General features: G+C 42.1%; 1 pseudogene; it reads right to left on the reverse strand.

The window, feature by feature from the left end:
• Positions 1–12,215: 12,215 nt before the first annotated feature.
• On the reverse strand, positions 12,216–13,083 carry LOC124545791 (annotated as a pseudogene).
• Positions 13,084–23,270: the final 10,187 nt, after the last annotated feature.

The following is a 23,270-nucleotide window of genomic DNA, read 5'->3' on the forward strand; positions in this document are numbered from 1 at the left end:
GTTTACTGCACATTGCCTTATATTAGTTGTAATAAATTGCTTTTCCTTTGCTAATTTAGATATACTGCTGCTTGCTTTGCCAATTTGCTTTTTTTTGTTATTGCTGTTTGTGTTAATTTGTTACATGTTGCTGCATTGCCTCGTCCCTTAGTATATATATATATATATATATATATATATATATATATATATATATATATATATATATATCTGAGCTCAGTAGATTTAAGTTTGCTTAAGAGGGGGTAGACTATATAAGAATCTAACTATGAAGAATAGGGAAAGATTGCATTGAGAAGTTATATGAAAAAGCTTTGGGCAAAAATGTGTATTGTACAATGAGGAATATTTATTTTGAAAGAGAATAAGAACAAAACAGTAGGGTTTAAGGACAACATGTATAGATAGGACTTTTTGGGAATAATGGTGAATGGAGGGAGATCTCCAAGAAGTAAAGAAAGTCTTGTTTGCAAAATACTGCAGTAAAACAAACCCTGTCCTTTCCTTTTGTGTTATTCTGCTATGTGTTTGTGTACCCTTGTGTATTTGTGTTCTTCCTGTCTTTATATGTTTAGCTGATACGAGTTATGTTGTAGAATTTTTCTAATAATATGTTATTTTCTTTGTAAAGATGTTTAGACATTATTTATTCTGTTCTCTTTTAATGCTCATGTGTGAAATTAATGTTTCGAAAACTATTCTCATTATTTTACATATTTATGTATGTCATAATTCCTGTATCACTGATGTATATGTTTATTTCTATTCTTTTGTAATGCCTGTATTACTACAAATGTTATCCGTATTATTATGTTTTAATGATGTTTTCTGTATCTTTGTAATTGTATTCTCATGTTATAAAATTGTAATGGACACTAGTTCATCAAATTAAGTAACTTGTAAGCATTCATTTCACTGCACACATTTCTGTTGGTCATAGTATATGCACAATATGTGAGAAGTTGGGACTGTTAGTGTTTCCACGTGTGTTAATAATTCAGCAAGGGACTGGTTAACAGCATTGCTGGTTCTAAGGACAATTCCAAAAACTTTGTGAGTGCACAAGTGGTGGTTTATGGACTTGCTATATTGTCCACAAGACTCTTCAATTGTGATTGTGCACCTGCAGAGTCGCAACAGATGGCTGCTTGCCATCTCTACAAGGACTAGAGTGGGTCTGTGTCTTTGATGGCCCACCAATACCATAATCTCTACCAGGACTACAGTGGGTCTGCTCTGTGATGACCTACATACCAATATTCTTCAAAACTTCGACTGACTCTGCTGTGGGTTTGCTCTGTTGTGGCCCATTACCGGTCTGCATGTCAAGAGACAGCACTGTCTTTCTGTTGAAAGGACAACACTACTTCTTCAAGACTGCATGGAAATCCACTACTTCTGTGTACATTTTCTTTTACTGCTAAGACTTTGAGAAAAAAGCACTGCAATTTTACTGTGATGGATGATCAGGACTGTCTTTATGGACTGTGAGAAAATTTTAGCTTTGACAGACATTGTATCAATAAGTGTGTGCATTTGATTTTGTTTGTTATTATAATTATGAAAAACTTTTTCAAATCTGTATTGGCCACAGCCCAATACAATTTGTAAAAATTTTTGTGGGGAGCATGGGGGCTATGTAAGTAGGCTGTTTAGGTTTTTATGTTGGTAACGCCACGTAGCGCTCTGTATGAAAATCACTGACTGTGCTGTGTGCAGTCTGTGGCTGGTTTGCATTGTTGGAATATTCGCCATTGTAGTGTTGGGCAGTTGGATGTGAACAGCGCATAGCGTTGCGCAGTTGGAGGTGAGCCGCCAGCAGTGGTGGATGTGGGGAGAGAGATGGCAGAATTTTGAGAGTGGACGATCTGAATGTGTGTCCATCAGAAAGAGTAAATTTGTAATACTGGATATCATGAACTGATATATATTTATGTAATGACATTTTAACATCATTAAGGTAAATACATTGTTTGTTCTCTATCAAAATCTTTCATTTTCTGACTATGCCTATCAGTAGTTAGTGCCTTCAGTAGTTAGAATCTTTTATTTAGCTGGCAGTATTGGCGCTCGCTGTATTGCAGTAGTTCGGGTTACGAAGATTTTTGTGAGGTAAGTGATTCATGAAAGGTATTGGTTTACTGTTAATCAGGGTCATTCTTTTGTAGGGATTATTGAAAGTCACATTGCGTTGCACTAAAAATGTTGTGTGTCAGTTTAGTGTTGATCAGAATAGGTAAAGAGCTAAATGTCTGAGTACGTTCAGTTCTGCTCAGCTGTTTGAAAATCAAATAACGTAAGGGGTTTATCAGCACAGTAATTCATTAATTTTTCTAAGGGGAGGTTTCAACTTTTTAGTGCTCCGATACGAGCACTTTTCTGCTAGTTATTTAACGGTCTAACTATTGTAACATGTATATGAGGTAACTAGACAGCTGTGTAGAAGTCCCAGTAACCTGTACAGGGAGCCCAGGACATAGTCATGGCGGTGGTAGGCTGGCGATTGGTGCCCGCCCTCCCGGAGAGTGAGTCACCAGCGGACACTTGCCCGGACGCCGCCTAACAGACAGCAGGACGACCGGACCACTGTCCTGGCAGCCCAGCAGCTACGTCCGGCGCATGCGCAAGTGAGCAAGCGTGACGATGGAGTCGTGTACAAGAAGCAGGGCATCGAGACAGGTGTACAAAGTTTAACAGCGAAATTAACTTGTCGCTGCAGAGCAACGTGTCTCGATGAGACTTAGACCATTCACGTAAGAAATGCTACAGCATAGTACAGAAGATAATTGAAATAAATACACACAGAGAAGAACAAAATGACACTTTTATTCAATGAAAATAACTGCACTGAAGTCAACAGGATTTACACTGAAGCGCCAAAGGAACTGGTATAGGCATGAGTATTCAAATACAAAGATACGCAAACAGTCAGAATACGGCGCTACGGTCGGCAATGCCTATACAGGGTGTTACAAAAAGGTACGGTCAAACTTTCAGGAATCATTCCTTACACACAAATAAAGAAAAGATGTTATGCAGACATGTGTCCGGAAACGCGTAATTTCCATGCTAGAGCTCATTTTAGTTTCGTCAGTATGTACTGTACTTCCTCGATTCACCGCCAGTTGGCCCAATTGAAGGAAGATAATGTTGACTTCGGTGCTTGCGTTGACATGCGGCTCATTGCTCTACAGTACTAGCAATTGTGTAATCACGTTTGGGAAGGCATTGTTGGTGATGTCTTGATTGGGCCCCATGTTCTTCCACCTACGCTAAATGGAGCACGTTATCATGATTTCATACGGGATACTCTACCTGTGCTGCCTTTATAAGTACGGCACAACATGTGGTTCATGCACGATGGAGCTCTTGCACATTTCAGTCGTAGTGTTCGTACGCTTCTCAACAACAGATTCGGTGACCGATGGATTGGTAGAGGCGGACCAATTCCATGGCCTCCACGCTCTCCTGACCTCAACCCTCTTGACTTTCATTTATGGGGGCATTTGAAAGCTCTTGTCTACGCAACCCCGGTACCAAACGTAGAGACTCTTCGTGCTCGTATTGTGGACGGCTGTGATACAATACGCGATTCTCCAGGGCTGCATCAGCGCATCAGGGATTTCATGCGACGGAGGGTGCATGCATGTATCCTCGCTAACGGAGGGCATTTTGAACATTTCCTGTAACAAAGTGTTTGACGTCACGCTGGTACGTTCTGTTGCTGTGTGTTTCGATTCCATGATTAATGCGAATTGAAGAGAAGTAATAAAATGAGCTCTAACATGGAAAGTAAGCGTTTCCGGACACATGTCCACATAACATATTTTCTTTCTTTGTGTGTGAGGAATGTTTCCTGAAAGTCTGGCCGTACCTTTTTGTAACACCCTGTATACACTATGTGATCAAAGGTATCTGGACACCTGGATGAAAATGACTTACAAGTCCGTGACGCACTCCATCGGTAATGCTGGAATTCAATATGTTATTGGCCCACCCATAGCCTCGATGACAGCTTCCACTCTCGCAGGCATGTTCAATCAAGTGCTGGAATATATCTTGGAGAATGGCAGGCCATTCTTCACTGAGTGCTGGTCTGAGGAGAAGTATCGGTGTCGGTCAGTGAGGCCTGGCACGAAGTCGGCGTTCCAAAACGTCCCAACGGTGTCCTGTAGGATTCAGGTCAGGACTCTGTGCAGGCCAACCCATTAAAGGGATGTTATTGTCGTGTTGCCACTCCGCCACAGGTCGTGCATTATGAAGAGGTGCTCGATCGTATTGAAAGATGCAATTGACGTCCCAGAATTGCTCTACAACAATGGGAAGCAAGAGTATGCTTAATATATCGATGTAAGCCGGTTCTGTGATAGTGCCAAGCAAAACAACAAGGGGTGCAACCCCTTCCATGAAGAACACGACCACGCGAGAACATCACCGCTTCCGAATTGCACTGCTGGCACTACACACGATGGCAGATGACGTTCACCGGGCATTCGCCGTACACACACTCTGCCGTCGGATCGCCACATTGTGTATCGTTATTCGTCACTCCACACAACCGTTTTTCCACTGTTCAGTTGTCGAATGTTTACGCTCCTTGCACCAAGCGAGGCGTCGTTTAGCATTTACAGACGTGATGTGTGGTTTATGAGCAGCCGCTCGACCACGAAATCCAAGTTTTCTCATCTCCCGCCTAACTGCCATAGTTATTGCAGTGGATCCTTATGCAGTTTGTCTGTGGTGGTCTGAATAGATGTCTGTCTTTTACACATTACGACCCTCTTCAACTGTCGGCGGTCTCTGTCAGTCAACAGACGAGGTCTGCCTGCATGCTTTTTGGCCGTGCGTGTCCCTTCACGTTTCCACTTCACTATTACATCGAAAAGAGTGGACCTAGGGATGTTTAGGAGTGTGGAAATCTCGCGTGCAGACGCATGGCACAAGTGACACCCTATCACCTGACCGCGTTTGAAGTCCATGAGTTGCGCGGAGCAACCCATTCTGCTCTCTCATGATGTCTAATGACTACTTCAGGTCGCTACCTGGCAGTAGGTTGCAGCACAATGCACCTAATATGAAAAACATATGTTTCTGGGGGTGTCCGGGAACTTTTGATCACATAGTGTAAGTGAACAAGTCCCTGGCGCAGTTTTTAGATTGGTTGCTGCTGCTACAATAGCACATTATCACGATTAATTGAGTTTGAACGTGGTGTTGTATACTCGGCGCACGAGCGATGAGACACAGCATCTCCGACGTACAGATGCAGAGGAGATTTTCCGGTACGACCATTTCACGAGTGTACCGTGAATATCAGGAATCCGGTAAAACATCAAATCTCCAACATCGATGAGGCCGGAAAAAGATTCTGCAAGAACGGGACCAACGACAACTGAAGATAATCGCTCAGCTTGACAGAAGTGCAACCCTTCCGCAAATTGCTGCCTTCGTACTCTTACAGATTTATGTACAGCCATGCAGGATTCACGGTGTCAGTTCCCTCCTCCACTACTTCAGACGTTAGTTGAGTCCACGTCACGTCGTGTTGCGGCACTTCTGCGTGTTAGCGGCGACCCTACACGATATTAGGCAGGTGTACCAGTTTCTTTGGCTCTTCAGTGTATGAAGATCCTCATTGCATTGCAAAAAGCAGGACATGGTTCTTTATAGAGTGTGTGATCACCACGGACGACAGTGCAATGTGCTCCCATGCCAGCCACAAGATTGGGAAGGAATTCCTGTGGTACGGCTCTCCACTCCACCACCAGCGCTGAAATGAATGAGCATATGGCACTGTTGGCCGGGCGGCCCATTCGGGGAAGTTCGGCCGCTAAGTACAAGTTTTATTGCACTCGATATGGATGGTCGTTGGTGCGTGTGGACATTATGCAATAAGTCTCCCCAACGCAACGCAGATGACCAGGTGAGTCCATTCGCCGAGTATCCTCTCGTTCAAACGACTACTCCACCTGCTCTCTTCCATGCGCTGGCGTATTTATTATCGATAAAAATGAAGTCAGGGCCGAATATACCGCTGAAGAGACGCACATTGGGAAGGAGTACAGTGTCACAATAAAGTTGACCAGTGAGTGTGTGGGCTGGTGGGTTATAAACAAATGGTCGACGCTTCCTTGTGTCGTAATGAAAAGACCCTTGAAGTGTCTGTACTTGCTTTACACCTACTTTTTCGTTTACAAGAGCCTGCAAACTTTTTTTGCGGTCAGCCAGAAAGCGATGGAGAACATACTTATCGTAATTTCCAGACTGCAATTCCTCATTACTCTTTGTGCTCAGTGTAAGATAATGTTCCTACGTACTGTTTACTCAGGGGGGTTCAGAAACTGCGACTATAAATAAAAGTTTTGACTGTTATCGCTTGACATATCCTGGAAAAGTTCACATGCACAAAATATAATAATATTCCTAACAATAATAATACCTCTATCGGAAACAGCATTATTAAAAGCTTAGAGGCGACCTCTCTGGAAGTTCCAAGTAAAATGGTCTACCGCTGTGGTTACTAATCATCAAAAGTTAATTGCTTGCCTTAAAATTGGAAAATAATCTCACCACTCACCATACGGTTTTGTCATTACAGGCGGCACACAAGCATTTACTTCCGTGAAATCTAAGCGACCTAGGAAGGTGTACTGTCCTCTCGAGTATACTTCCCACTTCTACAGAAGACACATTTAAGTCTTCCCTGCTACGACGTTATTCGAGGAACAACGCATGCAGGCGTTTGATGCGGACAGATCGATAACTCGGTGCGAAGTGTGTCTCCCCATTGCCTCTCTGGCTGCATTTATACAGGGGCACAGCGACCGGAAACGAAACATCTGCCGTCACTGGCACCAGTCATAGGTAGCATTATCTAAATGGTCCCTTTCACGGACACACATTAATTAATAGCTCTGTCGTTTAACAATTTACAGTCCTCTTGATTTTTATATTAATAGAGTTAAGTTTGCTTTAGCTACTGATAGTGTTCTAGCTCGACTGTCTTTAAATGTGGCCAGACAGAATTTATGGAACGGAACCGACACTACAACATGGCCTCTCGATTGCCTTTTTAAAATTCCTTGCAAGCACTTTTATTTACAGCACAGTCTTGAAACTTGGTACAGCTGTATTATTGCATGAGTGTAATCCAATACTGTAATTCGACCTTTCTATTAAAAATACAAACCATGCTTAATCTATCATGAATAGGGACTTTTCGTTCCAAATTTGGTTCATGGTAAATGGAAAATTAATAGGGGTATATTACTGGTGTCACACACTCTGTTTTTACACGAAATCGAGGCTACACACGAATTTTCAGCTTTCTGACTCTAATATTTAGCCTCTTCAAGTTTTCGTAATTTTTGATCAAAATATTGCTCTAATCAGGTTGACACTTGTAACCTTTAATTGTGACATACACTTGCATATTCTGAACAGTTTTTGGCTTTCTACTTTCGTCATTCAGCATCACTTCTTTTTTCCTTGAGATCGAATGTTTTTCCTAAGTTATTCATTTGACCATTCTGAGAATTTACAATTTAACATAAATATACTTAAGCATACACTGACGAAATGTGGAAATTTTAATTTTTACTTTCACTGTTAGGTTATTTTGTTATCTTTTATATGTTAAGCACACGGGCGTTATAATGACATGGCGCTGGTAGTGGTGAACTGGGGTAAGGGCCGGAACACTTGCTCGCCTCTGCACCTCTTTCAGTGATACAGCGCTTGGTTCACTTCACCATATCCTATTTATTTTTGTGAAAAAAAATATTTTTGAAGGAATTTAAGTATTACAAAGTGATGTTACTAAAGCTGACTTCTCTTAAATGAAATTAATTTTAGCTAAATTTTCGTTAATGTTACACCTACAAAATCAACCATACATATTAAAATTTTGACAAATCATATACACAAAATAACATAGGAACATGAAATAATATTTTCGCATTATTACAAAATTAATTTTGTGGTTTAAAATTTTCAGTCTTTACCCGAACGAGGAACACATACAAAAACATTTCGCTCTTTAGTAGCTCTTCAGTACTCACTCACTTAATCACAACCGTAATCACTGTGGAGTACCAACCACTTTCACCAAAACATTTAAGGTAAACGGTGGCAAGTCACTGTGATTGGTGGCCTTCTCGACACTATATTGCATGTGCGCGTATGACCCTAGTTGTTTATGCGCCCTAAAACAAAACAATACAAACGCTATTGCAAAAATGGGAAAGGGAGGAGTCACTTCCTCGTCTGCACAGGTTGTAGGCTGCCCTTTAAGAAGCTTACATACCGCTGAGAAATAGATAACACAGCCTAAGCTTCTGTTCACAACTTACGTCGAAGGGAGAGCAAAGACATTATGTACGCTATTTTCCTTCTATAATTTTAGTAATAAATTGAGGAGTTATTAGAAAGAATTTTTGTTTTTAAAATTTATTATTTAGAAAACTATACTAACTTTTCCAAAATGATTATTGTCGATAAGCAGCTTTAGCTCACTTTTACAGTTACTTCATTATTAAGCTTGAATGACAAACTCTGAAATTTTGTTTCTTTTTATGAACCATAGCTATTATGATCTGAAAGTCAACATAGGTTTTTGAAATAGTCTCATTTTGGGTTAGTTTGCAATTTACTTCATTAACTTAGATGTTCCTTTACTTAGAAAATCGAGTAACCTTTGTAAGCTCTACCCTTATATGTCTCAAGTATCGTATGTATTTATATGCTAAAGAAGGTATTTGTTCGACAGCAGTTACTTTACTTTGTTACATACATAGTTAAAAAGCTTGTCTATTATAACATACCAATACCCTGAAATCTACGTTGCTTCGCAAATTCGTTTACCTGTATTGTTATCTGTCTGTCAATATATATCTGTTAATTGATCATCTGCCTTTGCCAAGATTACGCGTCTCTCAATCCATTTTACAAGACATGAGGGAGTGACACACCAATTTACACCATTTTACATTATATGTCAGCCTACTGACTTCATTACTCGTATTTCTCCCTATTTTCACTTAACCATATATTTCACTTTCCTACATATTTCGACGCTTCTTCCTTCTTTTTACCTTCGTCAACCTACCACCTCATTTACTCATATTTTTGATGTGATCCTCACGTGACTTTCACACATCTCCTTTAGTTAATATCAAAACGATTTAGCTTGTCTCTATTCGCACCGCGTTATTACTCTCTCTTACCCACAGCAGCCTTACTTCCAACATGAAAATTATTGATTTATGCAGAATTTATTCTTTCAAATTTTAGGAATTTTCAGCCTCAGTTACTTCTCTCAACACAAAGCATTTGAATTTTATTGTTACTAATCCTTTCTGCGGATTTTATTTATTTTTGTTTACCTCATCCATTATTTTCCTATCATTGACGCTAAAAAGTTACCCACTGTTATGTTAACATTTAGAATTTACTATTTCAAACTACCTCTCCGTTTCTGAGTCATCATTTGGGTATGGTCATTTTCGGGGGTCAATCTTTCTTACTAGGAAGGTATTACTAACCATAAGCATATGTACCAAATGAAGGCATATATTCCTTGCTAACTGCAGATTGAACAGAGGAAGAGAATGAAACTTGAAAGGGAAATAAAGTTTCATCCAGCTGGGACAGCACAGTACGCCAATCTGTGCATCTGCCCAAGAGTGGCGGACTCATTACAGAACCTTATTACTGCCAATTTTGAAAGGCTTTAGATCTACAATGTTTCGTAGACCTAGTTCTCTCTTACTTTTCAGATATTCTAATCGGTACACATTTGCATGAGGTTTACCTGTTGTCCTGAATGGTCCTTGATAAACATGCATAAACCTTATTTCCACTGAAATTTTCTTAGATTTTTCTTTTCTTTTGACTGACGCTGGTTCACTAATGTTAAGAGTAGTTGAGGCTGATTTTACGTCAAGCAGTCTTTTTGTGTCCAAGGCTCTTACATTCAAAAGGCTTTCATACCGTTTACCTTCATTATTTGGGAGCATACTGTGATGAGTGGTCAATACGTCCCTTAATTCTGCCGTTTGTTTGTCAGAAATAAGATCTATTGACTGTACCGTAGCCTCTGTTTCTCGCAAGATATGGTTCTCTTCCACGTTAGCATGCTGCACTTTCTTAACGAATTCAGCACCTTCCTGCAAATATACTTTATTCCTCCTTACTCTAACAGGCTTTGTTACTACTGCCTCTCTGTTTATCAGGAATTTGATCTACTGTTACGTTGTCTCTATCAGCTGTTATCAAAGCTTCCTGCTGTACTGACCTAGAAACTCTTCCAGTGCCACCTATTACTCTTAAACCACTTACTTTCGTGACACCACTGATAATCGGTCGTCATCGTAACTCCATGCAATTTTTTGCAGTTTGTACACTCCTGGAAATTGAAATAAGAACACCGTGAATTCATTGTCCCAGGAAGGGGAAACTTTATTGACACATTCCTGGGGTCAGATACATCACATGATCACACTGACAGAACCACAGGCACATAGTCACAGGCAACAGAGCATGCACAATGTCGGCACTAGTACAGTGTATATCCACCTTTCGCAGCAATGCAGGCTGCTATTCTCCCATGGAGACGATCGTAGAGATGCTGGATGTAGTCCTGTGGAACGGCTTGCCATGCCATTTCCACCTGGCGCCTCAGTTGGACCAGCGTTCGTGCTGGACGTGCAGACCGCGTGAGACGACGCTTCATCCAGTCCCAAACATGCTCAATGGGGGACAGATCCGGAGATCTTGCTGGCCAGGGTAGTTGACTTACACCTTCTAGAGCACGTTGGGTGGCACGGGATACATGCGGACGTGCATTGTCCTGTTGGAACAGCAAGTTCCCTTGCCGGTCTAGGAATGGTAGAACGATGGGTTCGATGACGGTTTGGATGTACCGTGCACTACTCAGTGTCCCCTCGACGATCACCAGTGGTGTACGGCCAGTGTAGGAGATCGCTCCCCACACCATGATGCCGGGTGTTGGCCCTGTGTGCCTCGGTCGTATGCAGTCCTGATTGTGGCGCTCACCTGCACGGCGCCAAACACGCATACGACCATCATTGGCACCAAGGCAGAAGCGACTCTCATCGCTGAAGACGACACGTCTCCATTCGTCCCTCCATTCACGCCTGTCGCGACACCACTGAGGCGGGCTGCACGATGTTGGGGCGTGAGCGGAAGACGGCCTAACCGTGTGCGGGACCGTAGCCCAGCTTCATGGAGACGGTTGCGAATGGTCCTCGCCGATACCCCAGGAGCAACAGTGTCCCTAATTTGCTGGGAAGTGGCGGGTCGGTCCCCTACGGCACTGCGTAGGATCCTACGGTCTTGGCGTGCATCCGTGCGTCGCTGCGGTCCGCTCCCAGGTCGACGGGCACGTGCACCTTCCGCCGACCACTGGCGACAACATCGATGTACTGTGGAGACCTCACGCCCCACGTATTGAGCAATTCGGCGGTACGTCCACCCGGCCTCCCGCATGCCCACTATACGCCCTCGCTCAAAGTCCGTCAACTGCACATACGGTTCACGTCCACGCTGTCGCGGCATGCTACCAGTGTTAAAGACTGCGATGGAGCTCCGTATGCCACGGCAAACTGGCTGACACTGACGGCGGCGGTGCACAAATGCTGCGCAGCTAGCGCCATTCGACGGCCAACACCGCGGTTCCTGGTGTGTCCTCTGTGCCGTGCGTGTGATCATTGCTTGTACAGCCCTCTCGCAGTGTCCGGAGCAAGTATGGTGGGTCTGACACACCGGTGTCAATGTGTTCTTTTTTCCATTTCCAGGAGTGTATTTCGTGACTGACGAGAGTTGTACACACCAATGACTGACACACTTTTGTTGTAACACACCGGGTGGAGATTCGATAACGACCGCCTTAGCATTCAAAACCGATCAAATGTATCATCATCAGAGTTTGTTTAACTACATATTTGAATAACAATGCCAAGATTCATTGACGATGGGATGTGAAGAAATTGAGTTAATTGTTATTTGTGTTTACTCTGGCGTTTTCGCTTCGTGTTATAGCAATTATTTTTGTATTTATTTCCAGCATTTATCATTAAAATGCTTTTGGCAATTAAAAGCTAGGCAGGCTGTTCGAAACCGGTAACGACAACGTATAATGAAACAATTTATGTATTTAGTCGATGGTAACTATTTCGCGTTATATATCTACTACATTACAACCTCTGCCGCAGATATTGAAAACTCAGTATCTGAACACAGTCTGTAAATTAGTTTGAGTAATACCTTGCATCCCATGTAATGTAATGTGAAGATACTTACCTGTGTTACAACGTATGAGCCCTTCCAGCTGAAGAGCGGCTTGTGGAACATTGAAAACTGCAGCCGAAGTTTCCCCATGTCATCCGCAACGCGAAAGCTGTCAGCCAGTGTTGTGACCCAGTTCACGACGTCTTCATTGGCGTACGTGATTAATCCTTGGCCAAACTGATGCTTGCCGTCCAGGACGAAGTTCAAGATTCCTCGAACGGAGTTCTCCGTCAACAGAGTCTCTTCGTCGAGGTGAACAACCCAGTCGTTGTCGGCGAGTGTGTTCACTCCGTCCTCGAGGCAGTACTGTAGTGCGCGGGCCTTGAACAGGGCGCCGCTCTTCGGACGGTAGGTTGTGGGGACCACTACTTCGCGCACCCGCCTGTGGTTTGCTAGCCCGACCACTTTGTCGGTCACCACTTCTGTGAGGAAATTTTCGAGACCGGCCTCCGTGCAGCGTGTCATATTGCGAGCCACATTGTGGCGGACGAGTTGCGAATAGTCACCTCGTGTGACGACTCGTACGCAGATGAACGGCGCCAGCAGTGGCGAACCCTACAGCGGCACTTTGTCGGGGAATGCATTGTACAGGGTGAGACCGGCGAAGTTGAACAGCACCTGTGGCAGTGGCAAGAAAGTTGGCAGGCGTATGAGGTATAGTGAGAATGCCCCAAAGTACCCGTAGCGTTCCCAGGGATCAAAATCTTGTTGCTTGTCACTTCCTAATCTTATAGCACCAGTGCAAATTTCGAAGACAGCTATTACTGCATTCATTTTTATTAGGAACAGAATCAAAGAGGGCTTGCGGCAAAGCATTTGCTTCACTGCCGTTATCAAGAAGGCAACTGATATTCCTGAGATTTTGTTCAGTTGCAAGTATATTTACACTTAGATTCATGGGGTCATGAACCTTTACATCCGCAGCTACCTCCTCCAATCTGTTTATCAATTTAAGTCAGATTGCTTGACGACTTCCTCTACTTTCGTTTGTTGCGTATCAGCTAAACTAATCTCTACCTCTGAGTAACTACGTCCCTGGGAAATATTGCTATCTATATTACTATTGTCTGCTTTTAGAGTTTGTGGCAATTCAATACAGCTAATAGGCTCCCTTATCTCATTATTATTGCTACCCCCTTCGTCTAACAACTCCTCTTCCTCAAAATCTTGCAAAACTAACTGTACTTCCTCCACCGAAACCTTATCCTTCAGCTTCTTCTTCATCTGATTCAAACCAGTTAATTTGTCCTTCCCTATTACGTGTAGCCTTTTCTTTTTCTTTCTTGTCCCATTTTTGTAAAGAATTCAAAATGCTGTCAATTCGATAATGAGAGTGGTTTAGCACATTACTAGTACTGCCTGTTTCTGATTCAACATCCACGTTATTGGTCTGTGTGTGCTAACTGACTACGGTCTGTGTTTTTGTTACTGGCTGTGTTACAGCTTGCGCTGGTGGGCACCAGTTACCTCATAGGCGGGACATAGTTTCCCACATGTGGTCTGGTGTGCTGATTCGATTCAGAATCAGATCGGGTCGAATTCTGCTCTCCGTCTGGTCTCAGCGGTACAATATTTATATTTCTGCCTTAGTCATGATAGTTATTGCTAAAGGGCGGTGGCTGTCTACTTCATCTTCCTTTACCACGACCTTGACAATGGTAATTAGATCGTGCACTCTGAACTTCTATAGTTCTAACACTCACGTTCCCACTGGCATTATTTCGGTTGTTTGTAAGACTCTTAGAGGACCTATTATTATTCTGCATCTGGTCCTCAACAGCAGCTACGGTTTCCGTTCGCTCCAGATACTCAATGAATCTCTCCATGTTATCTCTAGGTGCAGGAGTGATTCTTTTCTTCCAGTACGAAGGCAGCTTACCTGCTAGTCCCATGATCATCATTTCCGGTTTCATCTTTTCTGTCAGATGTGACAACCGCGAAACCTACTTTCTAGAGAACTCTTTAACTGACTCATCATATAGAGTAAACATTTTACCACTCCAAAATTCTCTCAAAACATCGTTTTGTTTGTTGCGTGACCAGTAGTCATTAAGGAATGCCGTCATAAATTCAGAAAGAGTTTTGCATTTAATCATTACGTCGGCTGACCCTCAAAGCGTCTCCTAACAAATGACTTCTTATGAAAGAAATTTCGTCACGTTCTTACCATGTATTTGATAAAAAAATCTTCAAAATCATTCCAGAACTCTAATAGGTGAATTTGTTTGTCTGGATAAAAACATAAAAGCTGACGAAATCCGATAAATTCTGCATCAACTGAAGTATCATCCTGTACAGTACTATTACGAGACCTATGAGAGGTCATTCTGTTTTCTACATTAGCAATACTGTACTTAGTTTTTGTGTTTGTGGTTCTAATGCCTCCACTCAGTCATAAAACTTTTTACCAACATCCTCACATATTTTCGAATTGCCAAATTGTACTTTACCAACATCCTCACATATTTTCGCATTGCCAAATTGTACTTTACCAACATCCTCCCATATTTTCGCATTGCCAAATTGTACTTTCTTAATATTTTTCTGACAGGCATTTAGTTGATTTAGTTACTTCCTCAAAACGATTAGAAGAAAGTTTGGATTCATTATCTATCCTTTCTGACAACCTCATTTCCATAGGATCATCTGTGTGTTTGTGAACATCACAAATTTCGGTTTTGAAGAAACTATGCAGTTTAGTTAGTTGTTGCCCTACTTTTACTTGCAGATCATGCTGGTTAAAATCAATTTTATAATTTAAGCTACTCAGTTTTGAGTTCATTTCATCCTTTAGTTCTTTGTTACAAGATTCAATGTTAATGTTCAGTTCTTGATGATGCGAGTCAAGTTTAGAAAACAGTAATTGCATCCAGTCTGGTGCCTCCACCTTGCCAAGCGGCATTTCAACCCATTTTTAAAAAAGTTAGTAGCATTTCCCGACTTGGGTGTATTTCAGTAGTAGTGAACTCAGTTTCAATATGTGATAACTCTATTAATTTTACTTTTTATTTTTTGACTTCAACTTCAATTACACTATCATCAGGAATTGGTTCAAACTTCAGAGTGACCTTATAATTTATCTTAATTCATTTACATTATAATTTACATTCGATTTAACTTTTGACAAATTACCTTTAGACTTTGGATTTATTACTTTAACAGAGCCATCCTTGTTAATTTCAATTTATAATTATGAGGATTCATCATCAGAGATTGGTTACATCTTAACGTTCACTTGAAACTTATCAGTAGATTCAAGTTTTTAATAGTCTGTGATGAAAATGTATTACCTCGACTGCATTTAAAGGTAGCCAGATAGGAGTTTTACAACGGAACTGACACTACAACATGGCCTCTGGACTACCTCTTTAAGATTCTTTGTAACCACTTTTATTTACAATACAGTCTTGAAACCTTGTACAGATGTTTTATTGCTTGAATATAATCAAGTGCTATAATTAAAAATTTCTATTACAAATACAAATGGTATTTAATCTTACATGAAAAAGGACATTTTCGTTCCAAATTTGGTTTATGGTAAATAACTGGAAAACTAATAGAGGTATGTTATTGGTGTCACACACTGAATGTTTTTACATGAAACTGAGGCTACACACGAGGTTTCTGAGTCTAATATTTAGCCTATTTAGTTTTTTGTATAAACGCCGATTATTATCAAAATATTGCTCGGATCAGGCTAAGACTTGTAACCTTTAATTGTGACATACATTTGCATATTATGAACAAGTTTCATCATTCAGCGCCTCTTCTTTCGTCCTTAAGATCTTGTATTTTGCCTAACTTATTCATTTGATCATTCTGAGACCTTACAATTTATCATTAATACACTTAAGCATACACTGACGAAGTTTGGAAAGCTTATTTCAATTTTTAATTTCACTCAGATATTGATGCAATCTTTTTCATGTTAAGCACAAGCGCATTATGATGACGTGGCGCTGGCAGTAGTGAACTTGAACCTAGGTAAGCCCTGGCACACCTGCTCGCCGCTCTACCTCTTACAATGCTACAGCGCTTGTTTTTGCCTCAAGTGTACCGTGTTCAAAGATCTGGAGATCAGAACACCACTGCATAACACCTGGACCACCAAAACGATCATGTTCGACAGTGTTCCTGGGTGCATGACGTCTTCCCACTCTCGCCATATGAAGGCACGTCGCGGAATCTCTACTCATAGTGAATCTCCTCTCATCTGGGAAGAGAATGCAACCCCACTCCTCATAAGTCCAGTCCCTATGCTCTTGGCATCATTGCAAACGATGTCGCCCATGACCGGGTGTCAATGGAATACAGCTGTCGTCGGGCAAAAAGTCTACCCTTACATGCAGTCTCCGTCCACTGTGAAGTGTGAGATTGCGTGCCTTGAAATCCTGTTACATATGGTTGCATTTGCACATGCTGTTTGGCCAGAGTCCATTCATGACTGGTGCACAATGTTGTGGCTGTCCGCTGCTCTAGCTGACCGTTGTAACTACCTTCTCTTCTACGGGTAGCAGTGCGTATGGTTCGGAACGCTCGCCGGACTTGTGGAAGAATGCTGCGAGGAATACCAAACTCATGAGGTACGTTCACCACACTTTACCTTTCTTCCATTTTCATTAACTCTTCATTAAGAGAATCTGCTCCGCTACTGCAGCGTCAGAGTGGTCCTTCTCAAGACAGAAGTCGCAGTATGTTATCTCGCATTCAGCTGAATAACATAAAATGTAATTACTGCGTCTCGTTTGCCGACAGAAACATCATGTGAAAAGAAGCACATTTTAACTGTTTTGGTGCCAGATAGGAATGATGCATTTAATATCAAGAATAATTTATTTATTTTGCGTATCTGATGCTCTGCAGCAAGGATATTGATCAAGGATACTTCTGTTCTGTGATTCAGAAATTGACAAAAAAAAAAAATGGAATACAAAATGCTGTTATCTACAGCAAGTTAACATTGTTGCGGGAACGGTATTCAGTGGCGATCATACGTTAATACTACACTACTGGCTCTGCAACAACATGCTCACATGTTAACCCAACGACATCGTCAATTACGATTGCAGTGAACACGGGACCATCGGCATTCGACCGTCGATCAATGGGGGCATGTCGGATCTTCGGATGAATCACTCTTTTGCTACACTAGGTCGATGGTTGTTTCCAAAAACCCTCTCATCGAGGTGAACGATGGCTCGAAACGTGCAGCGCGCCACGGACGCATGCTGTTGGCAGCACTATTATGCTACGGCAGACATTCTCTTGAGATTGCCCGGGACTTGCGGTAATATCGAAGACAGCAGGTAAGCTGTGGACCACCTACATCCTTTCATGTTTTATGTCTTCCCTGACGACGAGGTCATCTTTCAGCAATATAATTACCGGTGTCTCGGAGCCAGAACCCTGCTACACTGGCTTAAGGAGAATTATAGAGAATGCACGTTGATGTCTCGGCGACCAAATTCGTCTGATGTAAATCCCATGGAACCCATCTAGGTCGCTATCGAGTGCCATCACCGCGTAGGCGGATCAGCGACTGTTTATTTATGCGAATTACTTGACCTGTTCGTTGACATTTAATGCCACATACCTCCATAAACCAGCTAACAAACTGCCGGATCCGTGATATGCAGAATCAGTGACGTATTTAGTTCCAAAGACGAAAAAACAAGCTGTTAAGCAAGTGCTCATAATGTCTTGGCTCGTCAGCGTACATCATAGGATCGGTGTATTGCGGAAAAGCTTAAAGTCCACAAGGAAACAAGCGAACTAGAAAGAACAGTAGAAGTCTCAGAAGTTCAGCGTCTACCGCAAGATACCATCAGTGACAACAGATAATAAGATGAACAAGTTGAGAGTGTTCCACAGTACACAGGCTACGGTAGTTCAGAGATTCTGGTGAAACATTTCACAGTGTCACCTGTCCCCGAGCGCTGCTGACACACTGCTATGGCATTACAGCAGGGCAGGATAGGAAGAGTGCAGCGGAGCGAAGCAATGTTGCAGACACAGTCCAGCGGCAGTGATGCTGAGAAGACGGTGACATATGTGACATTTATGGCTTTAGGAGCCGCAATATTCCACCACAAGCTTTACTTCATAGTTAAGTTGAGATTGCTTCAGCTGATATATGACGAAAGAAGTGAAGCGCGATGTAGACAACAGATCGTAGAGTGGATACCAAAACCGTGATAAATTGCACCAATTTAGTATTCTGACAATCTGAATTTCTACCACAATGGAAGATGTAGGGAGTACCCTTGCGCCAACGCCCCAAATCTTTAATTTTCGTTTATTAAGGTTTTTAAAATGTAACTCAAGTTTAATTGACAGTCACACCAGCTATCCTCTCACTACTAACCCATCATCCAGTTATTTCAGATTTCATTTTAATAACCACTTTTAATAACATTAGAAAAATGATATGCAGACGAAGCACCTCGTGCCTCTTCGACTCCTACCAAAAACGCACACCAGGCGAAGAGATCCGTGCTGACGAAGTCGCTCGGTAAGGAGGATGCACACAGCATAGTTAGGTGTAGATGCCACATGATTAAGATCTGAGTTGCGCACCATATGCAGGGTGAGTTGGGAGGAAAGATTCATGCTTTGATGGGTGATAGATAGCATTTGTCATTCTGAAGAAAGAACGTTGTATGAAAGCTAATGTAAACAGTGTGGAACAGGGCATCTACAAACGATAGCAAATGAAACATTGTGATCTATTTTTATTTTTTATTTATTTACACGAATTGGCCAACTAAGGACCGCTGTACAAATTCTATTCAATGTTCAGTTTTTTCATTCTCTTCTCTCGGGCTGCTCTTCTGCCTGCTGCCATTTTTGGTAGACTTTCAGCTGTTAGTTTCTTGTTGGTCTTCGGTTTTGGAGCCTCCTGGAAAACCTCGAAATCAGTTATTGCCTTTCTGTACTTGTCCCTATTCATTGCGTCCGTTTCTGTAAGCCCAAGTTCACCGAGGTCTTTCTTTATTCCATGCAACCAAGAGTTGGGTGTTTTCCTATGTTGAATTATACTGAAGATTTTCTTCGTTAACCTGCCATCATCCATTCTCACCAGATGACCAAAGAACATCGGCCTTCTCTTTCTCATTTCCGTTGTGACTGGTTTAATAAATTGGTAAATCTTCTCATTGCTCATCTTTACCCGTTTTTCGCCATTTTTTTTTTATCCGCCGAGAATCCTGCTCAGAATTACTATTCCCTTCTTCTCGGGCTCAGCTATTAGTTCCTGGTTTAAGAGTAGTCGAATCATAGCTGATAAGGAAAAGCTGAACGAAGCGAAAAAGAGCGTAAAGAGAGCAATGAGAGAAGCATTCAACGAATTCGAACATAAAACATTGGCAAACAATCTAAACAAGAACCCTAAAAAGTTTTGGTCATATGTAAAATCGGTAAGCGGATCTAAATCCCCTATTCAGTCACTCGTTGACCACGATGGCACCGAAACAGAGGACGACCGAAGAAAGGCAGAAATACTGAATTCAGTGTTCCGAAACTGTTTCACTGCGGAAAATCGTAACACGGTCCCTGACTTCAGCCGTCGCACGGACGCCAAAATGGAAAATATTGAAATAAACGATATCGGAATTGAAAAACAACTGCTATCACTTAGTAGCGGAAAAGCATCCGGACCAGACGAGATACCCTTAAGATTCTACAGTGATTATGCTAAAGAACTTGCCCCCTTTCTATCAGCAATTTATCGTAGATCGCTGGAAGAACGTAAAGTACCTAGCGACTGGAAGAAAGCGCAGGTCGTTCCCATTTTCAAGAAGGGTCATAAATCAGATGCGAATAATTATAGGCCTATTTCGCTTACGTCAATCTGTTGTAGAATAATGGAACATGTTTCTGTTCTCGTATTATGACGTTCTTAGATAATACAAATCTCCTTCATCATAACCAACATGGATTCCGCAAACAGAGATCATGTGAAACTCAGCTCGCCCTATTTGCCCAAGAAATTCACAGTGCCGTAGACACTGGCGAGCAGATTGATGCCGTATTCCTGGACTTCAGGAAGGCATTTGATACGGTTCCGCACTTACGTTTAGTGAAAAAAATACGAGCTTACGGAATATCGGACCAGGTTTGTGATTGGATTCAGGATTTCCTAGAAGAAAGAACACAACATGTCATTCTTAACGGTTCAAAATCTGCAGATGTAGAGGTAATTTCGGGAGTACCGCAGGGAAGCGTGATAGGACCTTTATTGTTTACAATATACATAAATGACTTAGTTGACAACATCGGTAGCTCCGTGAGGCTATTTGCAGATGACACGGTTGTCTACAAGAAAGTAGCAACATCAGAAGACTCGTACGTACTCCAGGAGGACCTGCAGAGGATTAATGCATGGTGCGACAGCTGGCAGCTTTCTCTAAACGTAGATAAATGTAATATAATGCGCATACATAGGGGCAGAAATCCATTCCAGTACGATTATGCCATAGGTGGTAAATCATTGGAAGCGTTAACGACCGTAAAATACTTAGGAGTTACTATCCGGAGCGATCTGAAGTGGAATGATCACATAAAACAAATAGTGGGAAAAGCAGGCGCCAGGTTGAGATTCATAGGAAGAATTCTAAGAAAATGTGACTCATCGACGAAAGAAGTAGCTTACAAAACGCTTGTTCGTCCGATTCTTGAGTATTGCTCATCAGTATGGGACCCTTACCAGGTTGGATTAATAGAAGAGATAGACATGATCCAGCGAAAAGCAGCGCGATTCGTCATGGGGACATTTAGTCAGCGCGAGAGCGTTACGGAGATGCTGAACAAGCTCCAGTGGCGGACACTTCAAGAAAGGCGTTACGCAATACGGAGAGGTTTATTATCGAAATTACGAGAGAGCACATTCCGGGAAGAGATGGGCAACATATTACTACCGCCCACATATATCTCGCGTAATGATCACAACGAAAAGATCCGAGAAATTAGAGCAAATACGGAGACTTACAAGCAGTCGTTCTTCCCACGCACAATTCGTGAATGGAACAGGGAAGGGGGGATCAGATAGAGGTACAATAAGTACCCTCCGCCACACACCGTAAGGTGGCTCGCGGAGTATAGATGTAGATGTAGATGTAGATGTATTGAGGGAGAGTGTTTCTAAAAAAAAAAATGGTTCAAATGGCTCTGAGCACTATGGGACTTAACTACTGCGGTCATCAGTCGCCTAGAACTTAGAACTACTTAAACCTAACTAACCTAAGGACATCACACACATCCATGCCCGAGGCAGGATTCGAACCTGCGACCGTAGCAGTCGCGCGGTTCCGGACTGCGCGCCTAGAACCGCTCGGCCACCGCGGACGGCGGAGAGTGTTTCTGCTGCATATTCAGCTTCTGTTCTCGTCACTGTATTGCAGTGTAATAACTTTGTATTTCGTGATAGACATTTTTTGTTGCACAGCTTCTGCGTTAAAATGTGTGCTCTCCTAAGTTCAACCCCTCGAAGTTTGACAGCTTCTTTTTCTATGCCAGTATCCGTTGTTGTTTCTCCAAAATATTTAACGTGTTTGACCTTTTCAATACATTCAATAATTATGTGCAATTCTCTGATTTCCTTATATTTGTTAGACATGAATTTAGTTTTTTCTCGTGATATGTGTAAACCAAATTTTGCGGCATACTTCGCTAAGATTTCTATTTGTTTAATTGCATCTGCTATATTTGTGGATAGGAGAGCAATATCATCTGCGAAAGCTAGTGCATGTATCGTAAGGCCTTTAACTGAACCTCCAAAAGAAATTCCCTTTACTTTTTGTTGTGTGTATTCCAAGAATGTCTCCCTCATAATCTCTTCCAAAGTGATGTTGAATAGAATTGTGGAGAGTGATCTAATGTTTTGTTTAATTGTATACATTTGCTTGTAAAAGACGTTCAGTCAGTTCATCGTCGACTGCAATGGTTTTTGCAGCTTTTATAGACAGCAGTTGTGTTGGTGATTTGGGCTCATTCGTACAGTCATTTCCTTGAGCACACGCATGGAAAATACGACCAAGAAGTTCCTCCCTTTTGTCCATTCTGTGCTTATAGACTTCACTCTTAAGGTAGCCACACTAACAACAATGTAATGGGATAGGATCGGGTGACCTCTGTGTCAAGAAATGACCCCAACGATACGACCCCAGGATGATTTTCGGCCAGGTACTGTGTCCGTACGGAATATGCGGGAGTTCCGTCGTGCTGTGATTGGTGCATAAGTTCGTATCGCTTTTGTTTTGCATGTTGGTAATGCGGACGCTATGGCTCTATTTATTCATTGTCACCTTTTATTTGCAGTACACTGGTGCTATTTGAGTTTACACATTGCGGTTTTATCATTTGGAGATAGTGAGTGGAGCTGTGGACACTAGAAAATGGAGCGCCAAGTGGAGAAATCTGAACATTTCCGACATATTCTTCATTTTAAGTTCAACAGAGGAGTGGCAGCACTGGAGGCAGCCAGGATCTTTTGCGTCTTGTACGGGGATAATGTCACTGGACAGAGCATGGCAAGAAAATCATTTTCTCGTCTTATGGAAGATCGTTTTCACATTAGTGAGTTTCCACACTCAGGAAAACCTCCGGGGCTTAGGACGATTGCTTAAAAACATTAATCCACGTCAGTGTGCCCGAGAAATGCCAGATGTGACGAATTGTGATCATTCTACCATCGCGAGAAATTTGCGTGCAATGGAGAAGGTTCAAAAATCGGGTGTATGGGTACCGCATGCTCTAAGTCAAAATTAAAAAAACGTGCGGGTGGCCACATGCTAATTTCTGCTCGTTTGTCAACAAGTGGCCCGTGAACAACACCAACCGTTCCTATCCTGTATCGTTACTCGTGACAAGAAATGGTGTCTTTATGCTAACATAAGGAAAAGGAACTTGCTGAGCCCAAATAAAGCAGCAACTCCTTGCACAAAGACCTGCGCGCGTCCACAAAA

Source organism: Schistocerca americana, chromosome 8, assembly GCF_021461395.2.
Source record: "Schistocerca americana isolate TAMUIC-IGC-003095 chromosome 8, iqSchAmer2.1, whole genome shotgun sequence".
NCBI lineage: Eukaryota > Metazoa > Arthropoda > Insecta > Orthoptera > Acrididae > Schistocerca > Schistocerca americana.